Raw genomic sequence first — 26,280 nt, 5'->3', positions numbered from 1 at the left:
AATTCCAGGGCTGATTTTAAAATATTTAGTTTTAACTTTTTTTACTGCCTTAGATTTACAGAAACTTCTGGAGCATAAAAATTTCGGAAACATACCTGATGTATTTTTTGAAAATTGCTTTGACACACAATAAAATATAGAAAAAGAGAATGTGGTAATTGTCTTTTCACAGTATTCTTTCTTCAAGTACTTCAAGTACTTGATACAATCTTAATTATTCTTCCATTTCCCAAATGATTTAATTATGTACACAAGAACAAGATCTATCACATACAGGCAGGTCTAAATATTCTTGCCCCTTGGGATTTCTGGAAGATACAAGAAAAAAAAAAAAAAACCAACTTTTCGTATCTCCATTAAGCATATTTAAATCATATATAATTTTTATTATTAAATACTGCATCCTGTAAGAAAAGGAGTATTAAGATTTAAATATTAGTATATATTTTTATCTCCCCAGATGTCCAAGAATATATAGCGAGAACATAGAACAAAAGAGACCTGAATTCTGTGTTGAACTATATTAGAATTTATTTTAGGATGAAACTTATTTTAAAAATATGTAGCAGAATATAAAAATAGCCACAAGTGTTTTTGATAATTGTTTAAATATTGAGAAGAACCTCATAAAAAAATAAAAAAATAAATTCTAGTTAAATAAAAAGTATGAAAAAACAACTGAATAATATAGCGTGTGTGTGTGTGTGTGTGTGTGTGTGTGTGTGTTTGTGTGTGTGTAACTATTCAGGCTAAGAATTCTAAAGCATAAAATATCTGACAGAAATAGCAAGTTAAACTTTCAGTTCTGCTGTCCATATAAAACTGTCCATGTACATTATATGTGTACTGAGCTAAATCCCCTGCCCCAAACATTAAAATCTACTAAAAAAATATAAAAACTTAGGGGACACTTAGATATAAAGTACAAATAAATAATTAAATAACTTACAATAAAGAATAAATTAAGTTAGTGACACGTTGGAAACAAATATCCAATCTCACTAATGTTATAAAAGATGCCAATTAAAATTAATAAAATATTTTTTCATATAATAATTCTCAAGGCTGATGAGAACAAAATGCAGTATTTACTTTCATATACAATTGATGCTGGTTTAAATTTATTAAACACAATTTAGAAAAGCAAATAGGAGTCAAAGCCAGTAAAAATTTTTATTTTGATCCAGTTAATAATATCCCTTGAAATTTATTATTTACAACAATGTTTACTGCAGAATTATTTGTAGTTGTAAAACTTTGAAATAGTCTAAATATTACTAGTAAGAGAATGATTAAATTCAACATTTTTATTACATATAACTGAACATTTTGATTCAGACTGCTGATATTCAAATTCAAGGTCATGGGAAATTGTCCTTCAGATAATAAAAATAAATGTTAATCCCAGAGGCTCAAGAGACCAAGCAGAGGGATTGCAAGTTCAAAGCCAGCTTAGAAATTTAATGAGGTCCTGAACAACTCAGTGAGGCTCTAAGAAACTCAGAGAGACCCTGTAGCTAAATTATATATATATGCATGCACTGGAAATGTGGCTCAGTGATTAAGCAGCTCTGGGTTCAATCCCTGATGCCTTAAAAAATAGCATATAGTAATCAGGACAGAACAAAATTTTTGTGTTTGAGTATATATATATATATGTATTGTAATGTGGAAAGACTGACTGAAAAGAAATATGCCAGCATGCCAATGAAAGATCTCTCTAGGTTATAAAATTAAATTTATTTTTATAGCATTTATTATAGTTTTATTTATTTTACAGGCCCCATTGAGTCATTAGGTTTTACAACCTGAAAAGAAATATACTAAACTTAAATAAAAATGCAACTTTGTAATATATTTTCTTCATATATCATTTATCTTCCTTCCGTTTACTCTCATCATTACTGGTATTAATTATTTGGAAAAATAGAGAAGAAATAGCAAATGGTGAATTCAGATCATGAACTATTTTGATGTTTATATCATGACCAATGTTCTTTTTTCAATTTTGAATTATGATTTTCAGTTATGCTTGAAAAAGAAACTCTATCCTGAACCATGCATGGGTCTTTATGAAATGAAAGTATTTAATTATTATTTTAAAGGTCTAACTAAGAAAATGTTCCATTTACACAAAATACAGATTTCACTTAATATAATAGTAAACCATGCAGAGTTTCTGAGGACACAAGCAGAGATTTGGGGAGGTGAGGTGTTTAGGGACATAGGGTGGATAAATTCTGGCAACACAGATTCAGTGTGAGAGCAGAACCATCTACATCTCTTTTAAAATTGTCATCTCAGGATAGTCTACACTACTCAAATTAACTTCAAAATAAAAAAAAATTATAGGCATTTCAAAGCAATATTTTTCAAAAAATCTCTGAATTCTAACCTGCACTATGAAAAATCTTAAGTAAGAATGAGGCTGTGTAATTTAATTAAATTATCTTTGAATGTGAAACTTATAACATACACTCTGCAGCATAACATTGGACCTCTGTTTTATCACTAGGTTTTTTAAATTATATTTCTAATTATTAACTGTTCACAGGACATGTAATAACTTAAAAGTTTTTTTGGTATTATTGCCTCTATTTAATAGATGTAGAAACCAAGGAATATACACAAAGTAGTTTAGCTGAGACTTACTTAATAACAAAATATTATTATATGTACGTATGATGAAAAATTTAAAATAAACCATTTTAAGTAGTATCATGAGACAAAACGTTTAGTAATGTTTCAGCAAAAATATTTAAGATCTCTAGATCAAAAGATTAAGATAAAGCTTAGATAAGCTATAGAAGGAGTGAATAAATGGAGAGATATACTATATTTATGGATTGAAAGTCTCTGTGTTTTAATGTATTACTTTTTTAAATCACCTATGAGTTGAAGTTTATCATAATCCCAGATTATACAAAAAAGTGTATATACAAAAGTGAAAATTTATTAAAGGGGAACTTAAAATGTCAATTTTAAAATTTATATTGAAATTCAAAATATCTGGGATAGAAAAGATTATATCACAAAATCTCTCTTTGGAAAACTAATACCGTCTGCTTTCAAGGTTTACTAAAAGCATAATTGTAGACAAATAAGTCTATGGAACAAAATAGAAGGATCAAATAGACACATGTTATACATAATCAATAAATTTTCTACAAAGAAAAAACATATATTTTTGATAAACATGGATTTGGATTTGGAAGGCAGAAAATGGTCTTATGCTTGCAGCAATAGCCAAGGCAAAAATCATTGTATAGCACCAGTTACTTCCAAGTTGAGCAGAGAAACCACCAACTATACCTTGATCATTATGTAGGTTTAACTTGGGTTGGTACCTAGGTCATTATCACTAGTTGCCTGCATCCTAACATTGCCTTGCAAAATGGGCTATTTATCTAACTATCCTAGAATAGAAAAAAGAAAAAAAAGTTTCAGATTTTAGTTACTAAAATATTTAATAGTTATTATCTTTTCTTATCATAAAACAATAGCCATAGATATCTGGGGCATGACACTTTCCAAAATCTCCTATACCAGACAAAATCATATATAGATAAATTTGTTAAGATTTTCCATAAATCTAATTTATACCACATACATTTCAATATATTGACAGAGTCTCACACAGTTTTATACTAGAAGACATGAATAAACCAGACTTTTGTACATTTGTTCTTTTATGTTGTTGTTCTGTTGTTTTATTTATTATAGAATCAATGCAGAACTATAATGTGCCTAACCAATGACATTGCTTTCAAAAAAATCAAATATGTTTATTGATACCAACTTTATTTTTTTTATTTTCATAAAACAAAGTTTCCTATCAATATTTGGTAGTGACCTAATGATTGCAAACATGCTAATTCTGACTACATAACATATTTGAGTATGCATGCTGTTTAATGCCACTCTTTTCTGTGTATTGATTTGTTTTAAAATCAAATTTTTTTAGAAACTGTAAAAAAATAATAAAAAGTGATATTATATTCCCTTTAGTTAGTTCCCTCTAACTATCAAATGATAGTATTTAATTATTATTTTCAGGTATAACTAGAAAAATGTCACATTTCCTCAAAATAAAGACTTCACTTAATATAATAGGAATTGTCACAGAGTGGTATCTAACCATACCATCTTTCAAAATTAGAATTCAATGTCACAACCCACATAGTGACATTGCTACCATCGAGATATAAAATATTTCCATCACTACAACGCTCCCTTCTTTATGGTGCAATTTTATTTATTCCCTTCTTCCCTCCCAACAGAATCCTTTTCCAAACTATTGCAAACAATAACATGTTCTTGGTTTCTATAATTATTCTTATTTAGGATTATTAGTTAAATGGAATAATAAAATATGCAATCTCTAAAAATTCGTCTTCATTAGAATAATTCTCTAGAACAGTCATCCAACTAATTTTATTTGTGAATATTTTGTCCTTTTGATTAATGCATACTATTCCATGATATGGACATACCACAGCTTGTTTAACTCATTGAAAGATAATGTGGCTGTTTGCATCAAAGTATAATTGAGGTGTCTTCAGGTTTGCGTGATTGTGAATAATACTGCCATAAATATTCATGTACAAGACTTGTGAGAACATAAGTTTTTATTTCTCTGCAATAAATGTTCAAGTGTGCAATTGCTGGGTCTGCCATACTTTCTTGTGCCTACCTGTTTCCCACTTTTAGTGATCAATGTCTTCATATCTATTAATATATATTTTTTGGTACCAAGGTTTGAACACAGAGTTGTTTAGCCACTGAGCCACACCTCCAGACATTTTTATCTTAATTTTATGACTTGGTATTAAAATACATAAGTATTACACACAAGTAATATCTGTGTAACACATCACAAATATACAGGCTTTCAAGAAATCTATGTACAACTTATCCCAAGAAAAAAACTTAAAGAGAACATAAAATGATCCATTATACACATTATGTGTGTAAATAGAACTCATAATTGTAGTGGCAACCATTTTACAGATAAATTTATAATATTCTCCCATCAAAATATTAGCATGCTTAGTTATTGTTTATAAAATTTATCTGAGAAAAATATGTAAAATTGTCTCAGACCTCCAATTTAGAAGACCAAATAAAATAATTATTGTTATGTGAGATTAATAAATATTATAAACCTATATTCCAATAATACATATAAATTAATCAAAATTTAACTAAATCTGAATCCATATGTATATAAATTTTTGTTATTGTTAACAGAAATAGAATGACCTAAAAAAACTATCCATTTGAGAAATAATATTGGATGTGAATGGTAAAATTATCCTATTTGAATTTGAAATTTGGGACTTCTAACATGGTTCACTAGTAGAGTGTGTTTGCAGAATGTGCAAGGTACTCTGTTCCAAACTTAGTGACACAACAAAAATAAAATATTTAGGAAAGATAATGTTGAAAAAAAGCAGAATATTATAATTTTGGATTCTCTTTTCATCTATAAATACAGTTAAGAAGAAACTCATGTTATAAGTTTCTCTTTGACAAGGTTATAAATGAGTAGAGAGGCTTAAATAATTCAACAATTTAGAAAATATCTACTTTTACTTTATAAAAAAAAAACTGAGGTAACTGAGCATTAGATTTTTCAAGAGTAAAGTATAACTTTTGGGACCAAATCCCCAGTGAATAGTGTCACCCACAGTAAACAGAAATATTGAAGTTGTGGTACACAACTGTCTAAGCCAAAATTGTGGTAATTTCTAGGGTACATGACAATCTCTGCAAGTATTTAATCATCTGAAATCAAGGAAATGAGGTAGCTAAATATCAAAGGTGTTAGTTCATCTCAATAAGAAATTTGCCTATATTTTTCCCCAATTACTATTGCTATCAGAGGAGCTTCTTTCTAGGTTTTATTGTGGTTATTACAGGGGGAAATACAATAAACCACTGGTACACTGAGTGAGATTTTAGCTCTTCAGGAGCCCAGCTCCAATTCTGCTAACTCCAGTAATAAAGCCATAACTACCAATTGTTCCCAGAAGGAGTATGTTGTGATATTGCAAGCTCTCAAAGCAATGGTGATTGAGCATGTGCAAATCTACATAGATTGAAAATCAATGGATTTACATTGTTTCTCCAGCACTTGTATGGACTATTATACCAAATAGTAGTTCTGAAAAGATGTTAAAAAACAGAAATCCCTATTTCAAAAAAAAAAATCTTTATAAACCATTCCTACATACTTCACATAAACTTGACTCAGGGTTTTACTACATGAATCCAAGAGATATTCTGCACCCTATTCAGGTCTCTTAGAATGGCTTTAAAAAAATCCAAATCCAGGTGTTGTGGCAGAGGCCTGTAATCCCAGAGGTTCAGGACTGTGAGTTGAAAGAGAGCCTCAGAGTTTTAGCAAGGCTCTAAACAACTTAGTGAGACTATGTTTCAGAATCAAATATAAAAAGCACTAGGGATGTGGCTCAGTGGTAAGAACACCTGGGTTCAATTCCCAATAAGCAAACCAAAATAAAGCAAATAAACATCTGAATAATTTCAGGGATGCCAGAGTGTATATTCAGGTAAAAGTATTGGTGACAATATAAATTTACTAAATATATTTTTGAAAATGAGTTAAGGTTCTTCAAAAGCTGAAGATAAAAATGCCATATAATCCAATAATAGTAATTTGGGGTAGAAGAGAATGGCTGTACATGCCTAAGCTCTAAGTTGCTCAGAAAGATAAGGAAGGAGTGTCTAAAGTTCAAGATGAGTGTCAGAAATTTGGCAAGGTCCTAAGCAAGTGAGTGAGACATTGTATCACAAAGGAGGAGCAGATTGGGGTGTATCACACTGGCAAAATGCCTATGGGTTGATCTAGAGTACCTGTATAAATAAAATAGAAAAGCAATAAATCTTGGTAGAAAATTCTATACAATCCAGTAATTATATTTCTAAGTGTATATCTAAATGAATTGCAAAATTTTCTCAAAGAAATAACTGTTGTTCCATTTTCATTGTGACTTTATTCACAGTATCTATGAAATAAAAATAAAAAATAAACTACCAGACAGGCATGTTGGAGAATGTTTCTAATCCCAGGATCTTGGGACTCTGAGGCAGGAGGATGGAGGGTTCAAATCAGCCTCAGCAATGGTGAGGCAGCAAGCAACTGTTTCTGAATAAAATATAAAATAGATCTGCGGTGTTGCTAAGTGGTTGAGCGCACCTGAGTTGAATTCCTAGTATGCAACCCCAAATGAGCTGTCTTTTACATGAAAGATGCATCAGAAGATTTCTTACAGCTGCACAATATCCCACTACTCTCCTTAGAAGCTACACACTTATTGTACAAACTAATTTCTTTAAGGCAAGATTCAGATATCGATATTTTCTAAATAGGTCAAAAGAAATTGGTGTCTGTGGCATCTTATGTTAAAATTTTCTAAAATTAAGGACTGGACAAATATGGGAGGTTGAAATTGAAAAGATGCTCACAAAGTTCACACAAAGACCACACCACACACCAGAATCCCGTGGAAGACACTTATTTTCAGAGCAAGGAGCAAACTGACAGAGCTTTCCTTCAGAAGAGACGTTGTAGGCACTTCAGAGCAGCTTTTTAGCCTGCAATAGTAGTTTCACAAGCATGCTTTAGGAGTTGCGATGTCATAGGTTTTGGTGGTGTTGACCCTTTAGCAGGCACATGTTCTTATGCGAGGATAAGAAGCATTGTATCGGGATCTCTAGATAAATGACTCCTGAATCAAAACTTAGAAGTCCCTAGATAAAAATTACTACCAACCTAAGGTGGAAGCTCTGATGCAAATCCTCATATGATATTAATAGAAATGAGGACACAAATAACTATAAATTTTTCAATGGGGAATCTGAACTCAGACACAGTGATAAGTGAAACCACAGTTGGAGATACAACACTGCTTTACTGATATCTGTGTTATTGATTGAACCCAAATGGAAAAACTGCTAAGGCTATTGGTTAATATCTATGTAAAATAGGTTATTAAAAATGCACTAAGTTATTCACATTGCTATTGATCTTCAAACTCATTATGCAGTTTAGCTCTTTCCTGGTGTTTAAATCAAGTCAAATCTCATTTTTATTTTCCCCCACATCAGGACAAAGAATTTTTCTGCATTGTTTGGAATGCTTCTACAGGTCATTTTAATAAACAGGCTTACATATAAAAAAAACCTCAATTGTGAACCCATTACATTTTTAAAAAAAATCTTTAATTGGGATATATTAATCATACTATTTTATTTAATAGAGAGTAATTATTTTTAATATCACCTAATTTTTCCTTGTTTTTTTAATGTGTAAAGCTCAGAAGAATATAGCATTTAAAAAAACTGCCCTCCAGTTCTTTGAGAAAAAAAACTACAAATAAGTCATCCCTTTCAAATGAAACATAAGAAAAATAAATGATCTTGTAACTGGAGTTTTCAGATGAAACTAAATTCCCCAGTTCACCAATCTTGTCTGGAATCTTGTCTCAACACTTGTGAAAAATAAAATCTATGGACACTCAAAGAAGGAAAGAGTAAACAGAAAAGGATTTATTTAAGCAAGAGGAAATAGAACTCTCATAATGTAAAAGAGAGCATAATAAAAGAAAAACCCATTTTGGTGTGCCAGCTTTGGAGTTTATATATGGTTTTGGGCAGAACAGGGGCAAAATCTATTTAAAATAGATATAGAAAAAGGAATCCTGGATAACATATGGGTTCACTTCCATTCTTTATCCCATCCTCCTTCCCATAACTTCCATCTGGCTTCACACCTGGGACAAAGTGTTTGGGTGAAGGCATACCCACAAGTGAGCCTTAAGGGGTTTTACATTTGAAATAGGGGTTAATGGTTTTCATAAACATATCTATTCATTAGCCTTCAGGTGTGGTTGAATGCTGTCCATTATACAGCTTGGATTTATTCTCAGAATAGTAGAGAGCTAAGCTGGGTTTCTGGATATCAGATAGAACTTCTGGATATCAGGTAGCTGTTCTGGATTTGAGATACTATTTACCATACATTTGGAAAGCACAGGATGCATAAAGATGGCAAGTTCAAAGCCAGCTTCAGACACAGTACTGTGCTAAGCAATTCAGTGAGATCTTGTTTATATATATATATATATATATATATATATATATATATATATATATATATATATATGAGCTGGGAATGTGGGTCAGTAGATAAACACTTCTGGTTTGAATTCCTGAAACAAACACAAACAAACATACAAACAAAAACACTCAGGATGAGCAAAAGCAGGGGTTTTAAAAACTAGAGCTTATATTATGCACAAACCAAGCTAATAGAGTTGGTATCCTCTCCTGATGATTATTCCAGTCTTCACCATGCAATCTGTTTAATGCTGGGCTCTTGCACACAGATGCCCAAATAGAAATTTTAAAAGGTGCTGAAATCACAATACAATGATGGAACAGAAGGTCTGGGTTCCTAAATGCTGATCTGAGCTCCTATAGACTAGTCTGAGAAAACTGATAACTGAGCTGCAACAGAGAAACCATCTGACCACCAGAAACTAGAGGGAAATCTGAGTAGTCCCTGGCCACCAATTCCAATTCTCACCATTGCCAGTCTCACTGGCTTTGAGCATTCTCCCTACTCAGCCTCAAAATAAGAATGTACACTTACAATTTCCTGTCTTTCAGTATGCTTAGTGTTCCCTCAATAGTGTTTTTTTTTTCTTTTCAGCTCCTGTGTAGTGCAGAAACCTGGGGCTCCTGATCTAGGACTGGAAGCAGAGAAATGGATTCAAAGAATGGTGTACTCCTAAAAAAAAAAAAAGGTAAAAGATGATTGTGAAAGTCCTCCCCATTATCACTGGATGTGTGTGGATTGAACAGTTCTCAACTAAGAGACCTATTGGAAAGAGTTACTGGCACAGTCTCAAACTAAGCCTGGTATGTCTACTGTTCGAGTGACAGTAAATTGCATCTATCCCAGGAATAAATAAAGTCAGAAAGACAGTTTCTTGGCTGCTCTATTTTTGCTAATGAAAGACTGGGGATCAGCCATGTGTGCTCAAGCATTCTAATAATCTCAGCAACTAGAGAGGCTAAAGCTGTTGGATGGAGAGTTCAAATCCAGCTTCAGCAATGTTGAAGCATTAAGAAACTCATTGAGACAATGTCTCTAAATAAAATACAAATAGGCATGGCTCAGTGGGGATGTGCCCCTGAGTTCAATTCCTAGTAGAAAAAAGCAGGTGGTAATACCTATAGATACTCCCTACAGAGCTCCATGAAAACAGAGAAATAGATGAATGGATAGATAGATACATAGATAGATATATAAGTACTTGTATATGAAGAAAAATTAAATCATTATCTATAAGACACCACCTGTTTTCCATATGACATCTGTGGAATTTCTGACTGAATCTTGGCATCCAGGCTCCAGTAAGAGGGTTTAATTTATAATTAGTTATTCTAAAACTTATTAGCTCAGTCAACCCTTGAGCCACGTTCCAAGCACTATTTCTTATTTTATTTAAATAAAGAGACTTACTGAGTTGTTTAGAACCTCACCCTTGCTGAAGCTGGCATTTGATTTATTATCCTCCTGCCTCAGCCTCCAAAGCACTTGGATTAAGGAGTGCAACACTGCACTTGGCTCTGTTAACATTTTAAATGCCAGCATTTTCTCTTTGCATTATCAATTCTTTTCATGTACATTTCAAATGGATGCAGTGTTTCTAATTTTTCTCCAAGAACTGGATGTCAATTTAAAGATTTTTTTAAACATTTCATACTGGAGGAAAACAAGCAAGTGTAACTTGACAATTTGAAAAATAACAACAATGTGTCTCTTCTCCCTTTTTCTTCAAAGAACAGATAACTTATCACAATGTCTTTTTGAAATTTCTTCTTGAAAAGTTTTTCTGTGTGATGTGTCTTTATCCTAACTTCCCATATTGACCTAGTTATGGATTTAATAACTGCATGATACAAGGTGTAAACAGACATCATGTCTAAAGTCTGCTGGAGTGTCTAATGAATATCGTTCCCTGGGTCTTTGCCTTCTAGGGAATAGTATGAAGTAGTGAGTGAAGGCACTCAAAGGAGTCTCTGGAAGCCCTGAAGCTGGCAAGGATCTTTTAGTGAGACAGAGTTAGAATCTTCTGGAAAACTGAGGTAATGTGAAGACCACCACATCTTCAAATGCAGATTTTTTTTCAATCAAGAAATAAAGTTTTCAAACTTATCACTCAGATTGAAAGGCAATGAGTTTAATAGGTGTGATGTAAAGTAGGAAAAAGAGGACACTCTGAAAGAAGACAGAATGTCTTCTTTGAAAAGATAATAGCATGACTCTCTTGTACTACGGTATTATTGATCTAAAAAAATATTCCAAAGATTTCTGCCCAGGTAAAATTCTTGACTTTGGACTAACAGAAGGATAACATCAAACTCTCAAGTATCCACTGCCATAAAAACTTTAGATTAATTAAGATACTTCTCACCATTTGTAATTGAAATCTTAACAATAAACTCTTACAGATTTTATGATTAGTAGAAATTATCCTTTCTTTCCTTAGTTTCAGAATCTGGTCTGTACAGAGTCACAAAAGTCTTTCCTTAAGGGTAACTTGGCTTCTTCTTATAAACATTATTTTGAAACTTCATTTTTTCTGCAGATAACCATTTGTCAAGAAATGTTACATAACCTGTCCAGCTAAGCCAGAAAAAGGGCAAGTAAATTGTTTCAGGTAAAATAAAGCATGAGGTAAACTTTTTGGGCCTATTTACTTTTTTATTTATGGGACTGTGTATTGAAACTAGAGGTAGTCAACAACTGAGCTACATCAACAGCCTTTTTATAAATTTTATTTTATTTAGGGACAAGTTCTCACTATTTTGCTTAGTGCCTCACTGATAAGTTTCTGAGACTGGCTCTTAACTAATGATTCTCTTGCCTCACCCTATAAATCTAATGGTAATATAGACATGGTGTACCATGCTCAACCTACCATTTATCCTAAAGGTACTTCAGTTTCTATTACAAGGCTCTGTGAATAATACTTTCATGAAAATGGAAGTGCAATGTGTTCTATGCTGTAATTACTCTAATTTGTTTACACCCATATTCAAAATTTCTAGTACTGGATCGTATAGTATTTTTATTTTAAGGTTTTGAAGAACCTTAATACCATTTTCTAAAACAGCTTTATTTAATTTATATTCTCACCAACATTTTTACAACAGATTCTTTATATCTATGCTCATATATTCTGGAGTATCTACTATTTTTTAGATTTTTATTTCTTCTTCTAAATATTTATTTGTTTGTTTGTCAGAGACAGATTACTTTTATTTTATTTATTTATTTTATCTGGTTCTGAGGCTTAAACCCAGTGACTTTCATGTAATAGGCAATTGCTGTACAACTAAGCCAGAACCACAACCACTATCTTTTGGATTTTTTTAGAAGGTATTCTGACAACACTACAAAGCATGTAGGAATTTGCCATTTGACTAATGAATTAAATTGCTGATACTACTTTGTCAGAATTTAGGCTGTCAAGTAGCCAGAGGCAAAGTGTGCTTTAAATATTTTCTCTGATGAAGCAGGGATCATTAATTTTTAACACATTTCTAACACTACTGCTGGGAATTTTGGTCCTTAGATGTAGTTACACACAATGCAACTCCAATTGTTTGGAATGTATGAAGATTTGCACATGCTCAATCTCCTTTGCTTATAGATATTGGAAGTTTAGGATAAACTTTCTTCAACAGAAGTTGGTAATGTTAGACACTAAGTGCATGCAGAAACTTTTTTTTTCTGGAAACAATTGGTAGGCTTAAAATTATTATTGGGTAAACAAGGGTAGGCCAGGGCTCAGAAAGTGCTCAAGTTACACTGAGTGTATCAGTGGTTTGCTTAATTTTACCTCTGTAACCTATAATTAAATCGAAAGAAAAGCAATTTTTCCAGCAACAGAAGCTAGAAAACCACTGGTAAATCTATTCTTGGAACAAACTGACACCTTTGAGATTTAACTTCTCTGCCTTCATGTTGTGAAACACATGAAAAGACTTACTTGTTCATAGAAGATGACCACTTTGTCATTTTTATACTTATATATAACTTCTTCTCTAACCAAAGAATAAATAAAGGTAAAAATTACAGAAATATTTAAAGTAGCTTATATATATCTTGATATCTCTCTATTCAAGGTGACCTCTGACTTTGGGGTGATTTTGTCCCAAATATGTGGCACTTCACTCCACAATTCAAAGACCAGGTCTACTCCACCTTTTTCTACTCATTTGAATGTAGTTATTTTCTCTATTGTCCAATGTATCTAAATCTTTGATTTCATTCATGACTTTGTCAAATAAGGACCCATAACATAAGTATATGTGTATTCAATTTATCAGTAAAGGGAGAGATGGTTAGAAGCCTCACAGTCTGCTATATTTCTGTTATGTTTCAGTTGTTAGGTGTCCCCAAAAACTCCCCTGATAAACAATGCAGGGAGGTTTAGGATACAAATGATTGGATTATAGCCTTAATGTCATCAGTGAATTAATTCCTGAATAAATTACCTGTGTGGTAACTGAAGTGACAATTTGTCACTGAAGAAAGTGGGAATTGGGCATGTGGTTTTGGAGTATAAATTTATGTATTTACTCAAAACAGAGAATCTGTCTCTTCTTCCTGGTCATCATGAGAGTTTTTCCCTATGCTACACCTTTCTGCCATTATGTTCTGCCTCACCTTGAGCCCTGAGGAATGGAGCAGTCTTCTATAGAAAAAGACCTCTGAAACAATAAGCCTGCAAATAAATTTTTATTTCTCTACAATTTCTCATGTCAAGTTCTTTAGTCACAGTGGTAAAAAAAAAATCAAGCTGACTAAAACAACTTCTAATTTCATCTCACTTTAACATCTTCTTTTTGTGATGAGTTTGAACATTATCTGACATATTCTGCACACAAAGTCTCAAGAAACTGTAATGCAGCCCAAACATCTAACTTTCTAACATTTATTTATTTATTTATTTATTTATTTTTCACATAATAAGTTACAATTAATCTTGGGTATTCCATAAGAGAACTTATGAAATATTTTCAAGACATACAATTATGCTTTTTTATTCTTTTATTTTAAATATTTTATTTCTTCTGCATTCACTCACATTCTCTTATAATCTAATTTTTAAAAATATATTCTAATTTTTTATATATGATGGCAGAATTTATCTCAGTTCATAATACACATATAGGGCACATTTTTTTTATATATCTCTTGTTATACACAACATTGAGTCACACCATTCGTGTCTTCATACATCTACTTAGGGTAATGGCATTTATCTTTTTCCACCGCCTTTCCTATTGCCATGTCCCCTTCCTTCTCCCCTCTGCCCTATCTATAGTTTGTCTATTCCTCCCATACTCCGCCATCCTCCCAATTTTGAATCAGCATCTTTATATCAGAGAAAATATTCAGCATTTGTTTTGTTGACTATTGGCTTAATTCACTTATTAGCATTAAATTCTCCAACTCCATCCATTTACCTACAAATGCCATGAATGTATTATTTTTTAATGATCAACAATATTCCATTGTGTGTTAATGTGCATTTTCTTTATCCATTATTCTACTGAAGATCATCAGAGCATACCACAGGGATATAGCTAAATCAATGTTTATAACTGCACAATTACAAAAATGCTTAATACCACCAGATTATAATACTTATTTTTCTAAATATCTAATGTAAATATATTAAAATTCTACTTTACATAGTTTTATGAACATTGTGGTTATTGAAGGTATTGAATGTTTCTTTAGATATTTGTAATCAGGTATACAATTATTTGTTCTAATAAAAAACTTTCTAAAATAAAAATTTTAAATGGAGAAGCCAATAAAGTCATAGTCTGGCCTCATAATTTATTAGGTATAAGAGTTTGTAAAATATGATATATATATATATATATATATATATATATATATATATATATATATATATGATGGATTTTATTTTAATCTTAAGTTTTCTCACTTAGTACTCTATAAACTATGATATATCAACTAAATTCTGGGAATCTCAGTTTTATCATCTGTCAATCATTAATAATTTCTCTCATATTTTCTGTAAAATTTGGTAGTGCCCAATATTATTTTCCTTATTTATATGGGATGAAATAATTAAAGAATTATTTATACTTCACTAAAGAAAAGTGGCCCTTAAAAACATCAAAAGCTCAATGATTTGTAGACATGTAGTATTTATAGTAGTTAAATGAGATCAGAACTGCATGAAGCTTGGTTTGTTTATTTCATGATTACAAGTTTTATGAACAGAAAATAAAACTCTGTTTTTATACCATGAGGAAGGTTTCATAACACAACAGGTATAAACTGCAGTCACTCATCTCTATGAAGTCCCAATATCAAATCTATTTTTTACATCTACTATATTTGAAAGGAGGTATATCATTATATCAAAACTGGTTTATAATATGCAACCGCACTAAGAGGGAAGCCCTAAGTACAAAGAATCCTGAGCCCCATACATGATAGGAAGAAATCCAGGACCAAATCAAACAGAAATCTGCTGCATTAGGACCTGTATCAACTCAGGTGGTGTAGCTGACCACAAAGAAAAACCAAAGCATGAGTTTTGGGGTCAGAGAAAAGTGTGCAACAGGCTTAATTGTTCTAAGGCAAAGAAGCAATATAAACCATAATTGTAACTATGTAGTTATGAATCATAATGAAGACAGGGAAAGAAAAACAGGCCAAAGAACAGACTTAAAGAAGAGGATAGAGATGTTAATTCATGATAGATGGCTTAACAATCCTTACCAATGGAATGAAGATTTACAGAGATTGTCCTTCCTGGAAATAATTTGTGGAAGAACTGGGTTTTGTGTTTCTGGAAAGAACTTCAGTAGAAAATATAAACTAAGACAATGAATAGCAAAAGAATAAAGGTCAAGGAATGAATCTAGAGTCTAGTAAGATGTTAACTTAAAACATTTTATTGTGTTTCTCATGATTCCATTTTGAATTAATTTTATTTATTGATTAATTGATTTGCTCGTTTGTTTTGAGACTAGATCTTGCAAAATTGCAAAGATTGGCTTTGAGCTTCTGATTCTCATGCCTCATTCCCTATAATCATTAGTATTACATTCACCACCATACCTGGTCTGAAATTTTTATTAATTTATTCTTTCATTTTACTGATTTACTTTTATATATCAGGACTCTTTCTGACAGTGCTTGTATTTCTTTTTTCTAATGCTTTTAATGGAGTTTGTACCTTATATCCCAAATAACCTAAAAATTTACTGTTTACTTAAATATGATATCACCTTTGCCATTACTGGAAGCATGACTCTACAGTTCTTGAAATGACTTTCTAAGAATGGTCAATCATAATGCTGAGACATTTAAATTGTTTCTTAATAAAATTGGAGAATATTTTGTCATATTATGTGTACATTTTAATTAGATTTAACAGCATTGAAAGATATGCCCTAGAGATTTGTGCTTTTTTCCACTAGGGGTATGTCTAATTCTTATGTTTGACAAAATAAATGTTCATAATCTTCACATCTCAGTGACTTTATTAAATCAATATTTGTAAGCCAATTTAAAAAGTCTAATGTGAACAAAAGCTCATGGTCAGGAAACTTACTTGAATGACTCATGTCTGAGATAGGTGTAAGAACTATGGGGTCCTTGCACTTCAAGAGTTTTATAGATGGCTTTTCCTCTAAAGTTTTTAGTATCACAAGAGTACATGTACTCAGGAAAATTCCCACCTTAGTCTTCCAAGTCTTAAATACCTCCACTTTTTGATGGTGTGCTGTGAACAGGCTTAAGCCTTCAGAGTCAGTTTTGGCCTTGAGCACATTTGTTTGGGCTACTTTCCATCTTGAAGGCTGTTTACTATTATAAAGAATACTCATAAAGTTATATTATATATAAAAAATACCTTGAATTTTATTTAACTTGCCTCTTTGGATTGCTTAGATATCTTTAAAAAAGTGATAAATTTCTATAAATATTTCTACATGAATTATAAATGGCAAAGCAAATTTCACAGAATAAAATTTTAAGAAAATAACATGAATTATTTTGCCTTGACAAATTTTACCAAATGAGAAAGAAAATTAAATTATTTTAAATATTTAACATTTAAAATTATATTACTTAAAATTTTATAGCAGATAAGGTAATTTTAGAACTAAGTTTCCTTATCATTATACACACTTAAAATTTTATTAACTTAAAGATTATCTCCTTTCTACATGGGTTTAATAAATCATACCTCACCAGGCGCAAAACTCTAGAAATTAAGACAGAAACTTTGTATATTAAAAACAAGAAAACAAAAACATTTCTTAGAAGCCTAATTTAAAACCTGGAAGATAACATTGAAGATATTCCTCAGATAGAAACATACAAGATTAGACCTGGTGAATAAATTTTCTAAACATAATTTTAAAATGAGAAAAAATAGAAAATGGAAGAGAAGAAGAGAGAGATAAAAAAGGAAAATTTCCTAGTGCTGAGTATAAATATTAATCTTCAAAGAGGCTAAAGTCTTCCAGAAAGAAACAAACTGTTGTTAAATAAATTTTCCTGTTGGTAAAGACCACACCCAAAGTGATTGTCTTTTGGGAGTTCAGGTCCATGATGCACACTGAATGGTGGGGACACTGAATGGTGTGCAATCCTTCACCTCCAATCCCTATGAAGGGCACAAACATTGAATGGCCCACCGCCCCATCCTTGAAGTGGCATAGACTATTGGACAATAAAAAAGTAACAGCCCATTCCCCTCTGCTCCCTCTCACCTCGTGTTGAGCCCATAAATATCAACACCCTGCTTATGCGCTCTCTCTCACTCAACCCCCTTTCTCTTCTGAGATCGGCCACTGCAGTCAACTAATAAAATCTTGGAGAGGTAAATGATTTTTTGGCACGTTGAGTCTCACAAGCCCTGGCACCTCCCTGACCAAAATGCTCTTCCCCTTCTCTTCCTTATATTCTATGAGTTATGAAAGCAACAAGATTTGTTGTTTCTGTATCCAAAAAAAATCAGCTGCCTCCATTCCCTTCAAACCAGGCAAATGCGTCTATTTTTCTTCCCCAGGAAAAAGATTCCCCCCAACCCCAAAATTGGAAAGACCATTACATGTAGTCCTGTGTACATCCAATGCTACAAAACTTAAACAGGGAGGCAAGCAAGTAATTCTCTGGATTCATATGTCTAGGTTAAAACTGGCAGCATGCCCTCCAAGAAGACAATCCCACCACAGACCCCAATATTACTGGACCTCCACAATCACCTAGATTTACCTGTAAGATATCCCTAAATAACCCTCTCAAGATCCATATTTTCACAGTTATGCACAATTCGCCCTTCCATTCTGGAGGAGAACACACATAAGAAAGGGCTTTCCAATAAGATCTAGGAACCCACAACAACACAGTACACCCACACCCTTTTTGGACCTATGTCTACTGACTTTATACCTGCTAACTCTCTTTCAAATCATAGTGTAGGGAAGGCTAAACCCTGTACCCTTCTGTCCCATAAACTGTAGCTAAACTCCTTCTAGGAGGAGTTTTAAATTCTTCAATGAAATCCCTCCAAAGAACTGTTTTCATGGTCAACCCCTGGCCTGTGAACATAATAACAATAAGTATTGTATGGCCATTTGTAAAAACCCGGGCCCAGCTCCCCCCATTCCATGTCCAAGTGTCTTGAAACTCAACAGGAAGCATCGCTGAAAGATGATGATTGATATATCCAATTGGCTGCCTGGCAAAAACAGTCAAATATCCTCTTCTCCCTCTTAAACTTCTCAATATCTCTCTCAATATGTTAAAGGCTACTAATATTACAAACTATGTATAGGGATGTTGGCTGTTTTTGCAGACTAGAACTGAATCCCCAAAACTAATAGCAAACCCGATAAATAGTTCTCGGGCAAAACTCAAGGAGAACTCTTCAACTCAAGACACCACAGAAAAACTCTCAAGGGTCCCTCTCTACAAGGCTGCTCATTTATGTTTTGAGTCATCAGGGAATGTACCAGTAGGAAAGTTACCTGAGAAGCAATGTCAATGAACAATCTCTCTATCAAAAAGTAATAAGGCCCACTGCTCACCTGTCAATGAGACATCACTTTAATGTGGGACAACTGCATACCACTGTCTGCCCCATGACTGGAAAGGCACATGTACTCTTCTTCTCATTTCCCTATGGAGACATAGTTCTAGGAGACACAGACATGCCAATTCCTCTCATGACACACATAACACCAAATGGGTGTTCCAATTCATATCTCTCCTCACTACTTTAGGAATTACAGCAGGCTTGACAATGGGTACAGTGGGTTTAACTATCTCCCTCGTATAGTATAATCAATCAATTGTGCCTAAAATTGTTAATAGATGACCTCGAACAGTGACTAAGTACATACTTACCCTCCAAAATCAATTGGATTCCCTAGCAGCTGTAGTCATACAAAACTGCCAAGGCTTAGGAGAAAGGAGGCCTCTGCCTGTTCTTAAAGGAGAAATGTTGTTTTTATGTTAATCAGTCAGTGATACTGAAAGATAAGAATAAACAGCTGGGGGAACACTAGAAAAAAGAAAGCATCAATTGGCAAAACAATCTTATTAGGGCCTCTTCACAAATCCCCTCATCTGCTGGATTCTCCCAATCCTCGAACCTCTAGTCGTGGTCTTTTTATTTTGTGCCCTCCTTCCTTGCATTTTAAAATTCCTTCAAAGGCAAATTAACAAAATCTCTAATCAAACTTTCAACAGTTATTCCTCAGGGATTAGTAGCTACTTGCCAAGGAGTTGAAGGACACTCACGTGAACTCATTCCAAAAAACTTCTACCAAATGCTGAAAGACGAAGATACCAAATGACAATTCCACTGAAGGGCCATCTCTGCCCCATAATTCAAAAGAAATAAGCCCTTGGTTTTTAGTCTTATATGTTCTCACCTGCCTTCTCCTGGGCAGAGGCCTTTTTCTCCCCAGCCCTAGTGACTGCAAAACATGCCAGAAATTAGTGCTGTCTCTATTGTTTCTTTTCATAGCTGCAGGTTTGTGGCTTATGCTGTACCTCTGATACTCCTCCTAGAGAAAATGACACCTGCTACCCTCTGATGCATGCAATTCTTTCAAGCCCTCTAAAAAGATATTTGGCTTATCCCACCCCCACCACCACCCCAATGAATGGCTTACTATATCAAACAATTGAGGTTCCAGGGCACATTTATGGACTTCTCCCTGGAGAAAATCCATGCCTTTAGAACATGGATATGGAGCCTCCTTGCCCTCCTTCTCCAACCCACTTATCACCCTTCCTCTAAACGATGCCCTTACTCAGCAGTAAGTAGCCAGAATGATCAGGATGTCCCAAACCAAAGCTAAAAAGGGAGAAATGTTGGTAAAAATGGCGCCCAAATTTCTTCTCTTCCAGGAGTTCAGGTGCATGACACACTGAATGGCATGAACTTATAAAGGCGCATGAACATCAAATCCCTATTAATGGCGCAAACTTTGAATGTGCCCAAACCCTGAAATGGCACATACTCTTGGCCAAAAAAGAAGTAACGGCCCACTCCTCCTTGTACCCCCCTCACCTCGCATTGTGCCCATAATTATAAACACCCTGCTTATGCTCTCTCATTCTCAATCAACCCCCCTTCTTTTTTGTGACAGGCCACTGCGGTCTTGTTAATAAAATCTTGGACAGGTAAATGGTGTTTGACTTTTTAAATTTATGGAGCTTCTCTGCTGCCCCATACAGTTCCAAACCCACCATCGTCCCTGATTTTCCATCTGTCTCTCTGTCTAAAGAAAAGGGAAGAGTATTTTCAAGTTTTTTGTTTTTTGAGATAAGTTTTCAAACTAAAATTTCACACCAATTCAATCTTTCTTTAAACTAGGAGCTTAACCTAAAGACCATGGTATCTACATAGACTTCATATTCTGTGATATTTCTTTGTACATGTTTTAAACATTTTTTTCTGTTGCTTTATAATTTCTAAAAGTGATTTATGTAATTGAGTTCCTTGTAAATTACCTAATAAATATTGCATAAGAAAACATTATCTAGCAGAGGTAGAATACAAATTAGAAAAGGGTTAAAGGCATTAAAATTAGCTAATATAGTGAAATAGAAGTAAAATTGTCTGGGAAAAGAATGTAAATGTGCCAGATTACATTTAACTTCTCTATTCTTACCATGTATCCATTTAAGATAGAAATTTGGGAAATATATATGTCTTTTTATAAGTGTGTACTAGTTGTCCTTTTTCCATAGCTTAGAGAGGTCAGGTTTCTTAAGACCTCCTTTATTACCCCTTGATATAGCCCTACCTGCTGTGTGATTTTGCACTTGCTTTGGCATTGTTTTCCAGTTTCTACTGTTCTGTAGTGTGTACAATGAGTGAAAGAAATACCACTGTCTCCAATTTTAAATGAAATTAAAACTAGCTTTTATTTCCTACACTGGAGCTGGCCAGGACTCTCTCTTTGAAAAATCCCAGGCTAGAGCTCAGCCCCCAGTACCACAGGAACTAAATTTTATAGCACAAAAAGTTGCAAAAGGGGGTGTCGTGAGAATTTACAGTTAACAGGATTTGGAAAAGCAATCACAAAGGCAGACAGAAGGTAAATGATTTACATGGCATTGTATTTCAAGTTAGGAAGTAAATTCAGACCTCTAAATCAGGATTTATAAGTCACCCCTGATGTTTCAGAGAGGGTTGTTATTTCCTCAGTGGGAGCCAGGCATGGGTCTGTTGAAGGCATGGGCAGGAATTTCAAACAAGTTTAGAAATCACAGCAATCTATAGTAAAAGAGAAAATAACTTTTTATGACATTGTGAAAAGATGGGTTGCAATCTTAGAATTAGGCTGGGTTCATGATGTAGCACTTTGTGTTCTGAAATTATTCAATATTTTTTTCAATTGATTTTATTTTTTTTAAATATACATGACAGCAGAATACATTACAATTTTTAATACTTATATAGAGCCAAATTTTTCATATCTTTGTGTATAAAGTATGTAAAATAGTGCTCATTTGTAGCTTTGTTCTCGGTTGTTCTTCATACTCTTTATTATAAATAACAAGCACAGGATGATCATTAATTATTGAATAAATCCTAATGCAAATCACTATTTAAAATAGATAATGAGATCTGACAACTTTCTCTAAAGGTAAAAAGTCAAAAATGTGTTCTTCATTGTTCCTATTATTTGTGTCACAGTGTAAAGCTGTGAGAGAGACACATGGACAGACACAGGGTAAGTATAAAATTTTCTGAAGTTCCACCTTGTTTTGCACACACATTTCTCAAGTCTTTTTTTTAGAATACATATTTATTTTCTGTAATATATTTAACAATAAAGATTTGGTATATTAGAATGCTTATAGTTCTGACTTGATTTCCAAATTTATTCTAAATATTATTTTGCCCAGATGTAATTTATTTCATGATAACTACATTTTTGAAGCTTAGTGAATCTTCTTATAATCTTTGTTTTGTACTTGCATTATTAAGAGAAAGAAATTTGTACCCTTTTGTATGTGTTTTAATAAAAAATAAAACCTTCAAAGTAGTTGTTAAAGTTACAAAACTATTTTAATTTAATTTTAGGCTAAATCAAACTTAAATATTCCTATTCATGTTTTAACATATTCAAGTTGAGGGTTTGTTTTTAAAGCATATTTCACTGTGTATTTGTGTTTCAAAGTAATAGACTCAGAAAGCTCAGATATGTACAATTTGGATTTCTCATTTTTACAACTATAATAATATTTCTTAATACTACTTTTGATGTTTTCATGAAGACAAACTATTTTACAAAAATAGGTATATGTCACTATACCCTAATATTAATGCACATATTTATATATCATCATTTAAATGTTTACCTATTTTCACCTCTGAGTAAATTCTACCAGTATTATTCGAAATGAAAGCTTATAAATTATTTTTAACTTACACATTTATTTATTTGCAATATATGTTATGTAATGTATGTTATTATTTTATTGTTAAATGCATATTGCTTGTAAATAAATTTTAAAAAGGGAAATGCTGTGTTATTACATAGCATTATAATGATAGATTGATTTACAAAGCTCTTTTAACTACTCGTTTAACATAAATTTTCTTTTATCTTTTAAAAACCTTTTAGAATAAATACAATTATAAATATATACATTTAATAAATGATATGCCAAAGTGACAAAAACCTGATAAATTTAGTGATAGAATTAACACATTTTTTTCTGAATTGTAGGTCAATGATGTCTCAAATGCAGATAATCAGTAGCGAAAATTTAAAGAACTGGGACCCAACATGGCAGCTGGCGAGGAGGCAGCACTTTCAATGCCTCCGCAGTAACGAGATCAGAGAGACCCATTAATACACCTACATGCGACCTGCTGAGAAGCTTCTAGCAAAATTCCGCTGAAAGGAGACCTGCCAGGAATTAGTACGTCTATTGGAGGGGTCAGTTGGTCCCAGATGAGTGAATCTCGGCAACGCGGAGCAGGGGCACAGTCCCGCCGGCCGCCGCCGAACTGCTGCTGCCCACACGTTGCAGCAAACATATGAATGGTTGCTGCCTGCCTGGGCCCCCGCCGGCCGGCTCTGTGAACCGCTTCTGGAGGTTCAGCGCTGCAATGGACCACCCCTCCCCCGCCGGTTCGGCGCTGCAAAGAACGACCCCCCACATCCCCGAAAGGAGACCTGCTAGTAATTAGTAAGTCTATTGGAGGGGTCAGTTTGTCCCAGACGAGTGAATCTTGGCAATGCGGAACAGGGGCACAGTCCTGGCGAACTGCCGCTGCCCACGCATTGCAGCGAACATATGAATGGCCGCTGCCTGCCTGGGCCCCCGAAGGCCTGGCTCTGTGAACCGCCTCTGGCGGTTTGGCGCTGCAAACGACCACGCCCCCCACCATTTCAGCACTGCAAACGACACCCCCCCCCGCCCTCCTGTGAACAGCTCCTGCCCGCCCAGCTCTGCAAAAGGCCCTGTCCACATGGCAAATGGCCCCGTCTGCCCGGCTCTTGGAACAGCCCTGCCCACATGGGAGAATCAGCAGTGGCATGGGACCTGCAGCACAGAACTCCCGGCTACCGCTCCCACCAGTGCTGACAACTGAGGTCTCTTGCACCAGCTTATGGGGGCATGGCTACCAGAGGGCAGGCAAATTTGCTGGGGGTTCTCAGCCCCAAGCTCTACAAACTTAGGGTCCAAGAGAATGGCAAACAGGAAGAGTGTGCCCAGACGTTCATGAAAACAGGACTCACAGGAGCAGCAGACCTGGCGTGTAGCCAGTATTGTGGTGAGCATCACCGGTGAGCGGGGCCTAGCTCGAGGAATAGTGGGGAAGTGACTAGACAAAAGAGAAGGCCCTAGGCACTCAGGATTGGAGACCAGCCCAGACCGGGAGGAAGAGATGCTGCACAGTGACTGGCTCCTGCCTACTGAGAGGAGAAGCTTGGCCCGGTGGGCACAGCTCCACCTACTGGAAGAATACTGAATCGAACTCTAAGACTGCATTTATTAAATTTTTGTTGTTGTTGTTGTTGTTGTTGTTGTTGTTGTTTTAATTTTTTTAATTCATTTAATTTTATTTTTTAATTTTAATTTTTATTATTACTATAATTATTTTTTTAATTCTTTTTAATTTTCTATTTCTTTTTTCCTTTCTTCTTTTCTTCTGTCTTTTCATTTCTTCTCAATTCTCTTATTCCCCCTTACTTGAATTCTACCTGCTTACTCTCATTCTCTCTGGTGACTTCTTCCCTTCCCTTCTAATACCTTTCCTTCCAAGGATCAAATAAATTAATAGGTGTAAACAGTAACTCAGCAGTCAAACATAACAAGAAGAAAAATGAGCAGCATGAAAAAGCAAGGAAGAAAAGTAGTACAAACAATGCAGGACAGCCTAAATACTCAAGAGGATACAGAGTCATCAGAAAAATGGTCATATAAAGAACTCAAGGAATACCTTAGACAGATGGATTGGAACCTTAATGAGGATACGAGACAGAAAATTCAAGCAGCGAAAGAACACATTGAGAATTAATTACATAAACAGATAAAAGAAGAAGTTAAGCATCTTTATCAGGAGACAGAGATTATAAAAAAGAATCAAACAATAATCTTAGAAATGAAGGAAATTATAAACCAAATTAAAAACTCAAATGAGAGTATCACTAATAGAGTGGAGCAAGTAGAAGCCAGAACGTCAGAAAATGAAGACAAAATATATCATCTTGAAAAGAGTCTAGCCAACTCAGATAGGCTGGTTAAAAATCACAAGAGAAACATCCAAAAGATATGTGATAACATAAAAAAAAAATTTTAAGAGTCATTGGGATAGAGGAAGGAATAGAAATTCAAACCAAGGGAATGAGTAACCTGCTACATGAAATAATTATATAAAACTTTCCAGAAATAAAAAAAGAAACAGATATACAAAATGTAGATGCATACAGGACACCGAGCATACAAAATCACAGTAGACCAATGCCAAGACACATTGTTATAAAGATATCCAATATACAGAACAAAGAGAAAATATTAAAAGCTACAAGAGAAAGGAGGCAGATTACATTCAGGGGTAAACCAATAAGGTTAACAACTGATTTTTCATCACAGTCGCTGAAAGCGAGAAGATCCTGGAACAACGTATTTCAAACACTGAAAGACAATGGATGCCAACCAAGAATTCTGTATCCAGCAAAATTAAGCTTCAGGTACAACAATGAAATAAAATCTTTCACGATAAACAAAAGCTAAAAGAATTTGCAGCCAGAAAACCAGCATTGCAAAGCATCTTGAGCAAAACACTACATGAGGAAGAAATGAAAAACAATAACCAAAGCCAACATTGGGAAGTACCTCAGTAAAGACAGATGGAGGGGGGAAAGCTAATCATGGAGAAACAAACTAAATTAAAGAAAAAGAGAGAGATAAATAATCAAACATTGCTGGAAGTACAAACCATATATCAATAGTAACTCTAAACGTTAATGGTTTAAACTCTCCAATAAAGCGACATAGGCTGGTAATATGGATTAAAAAAACAAATCCAACAATATGCTGCCTCCAGGAGACACATCTGACTGGAAAAGACATACACAGGCTGAAGGTGAAAGGCTGGAAAAAAAATATACCACGCACACAGTCCTCGCAAGCAAGCA

The 26,280-nt window shown here is 33.9% G+C and overlaps 1 pseudogene; it reads right to left on the bottom strand.

Moving 5' to 3' along the window:
- LOC143380041 (G-rich sequence factor 1-like) overlaps window positions 1-24,026 on the bottom strand; it is a 38,033-nt pseudogene extending 14,007 nt beyond the window's left edge.
- Between the last annotated feature and the right edge of the window lie 2,254 nt (window positions 24,027-26,280).

The sequence above is a fragment of the Callospermophilus lateralis genome, chromosome 14 (assembly GCF_048772815.1).
Source record: "Callospermophilus lateralis isolate mCalLat2 chromosome 14, mCalLat2.hap1, whole genome shotgun sequence".
In the NCBI taxonomy this organism is placed as follows: Eukaryota; Metazoa; Chordata; class Mammalia; order Rodentia; family Sciuridae; genus Callospermophilus; species Callospermophilus lateralis.
Note: the sequence above shows the minus strand (reverse complement) of the source record. Positions and strands in the feature narration are given on the sequence as shown.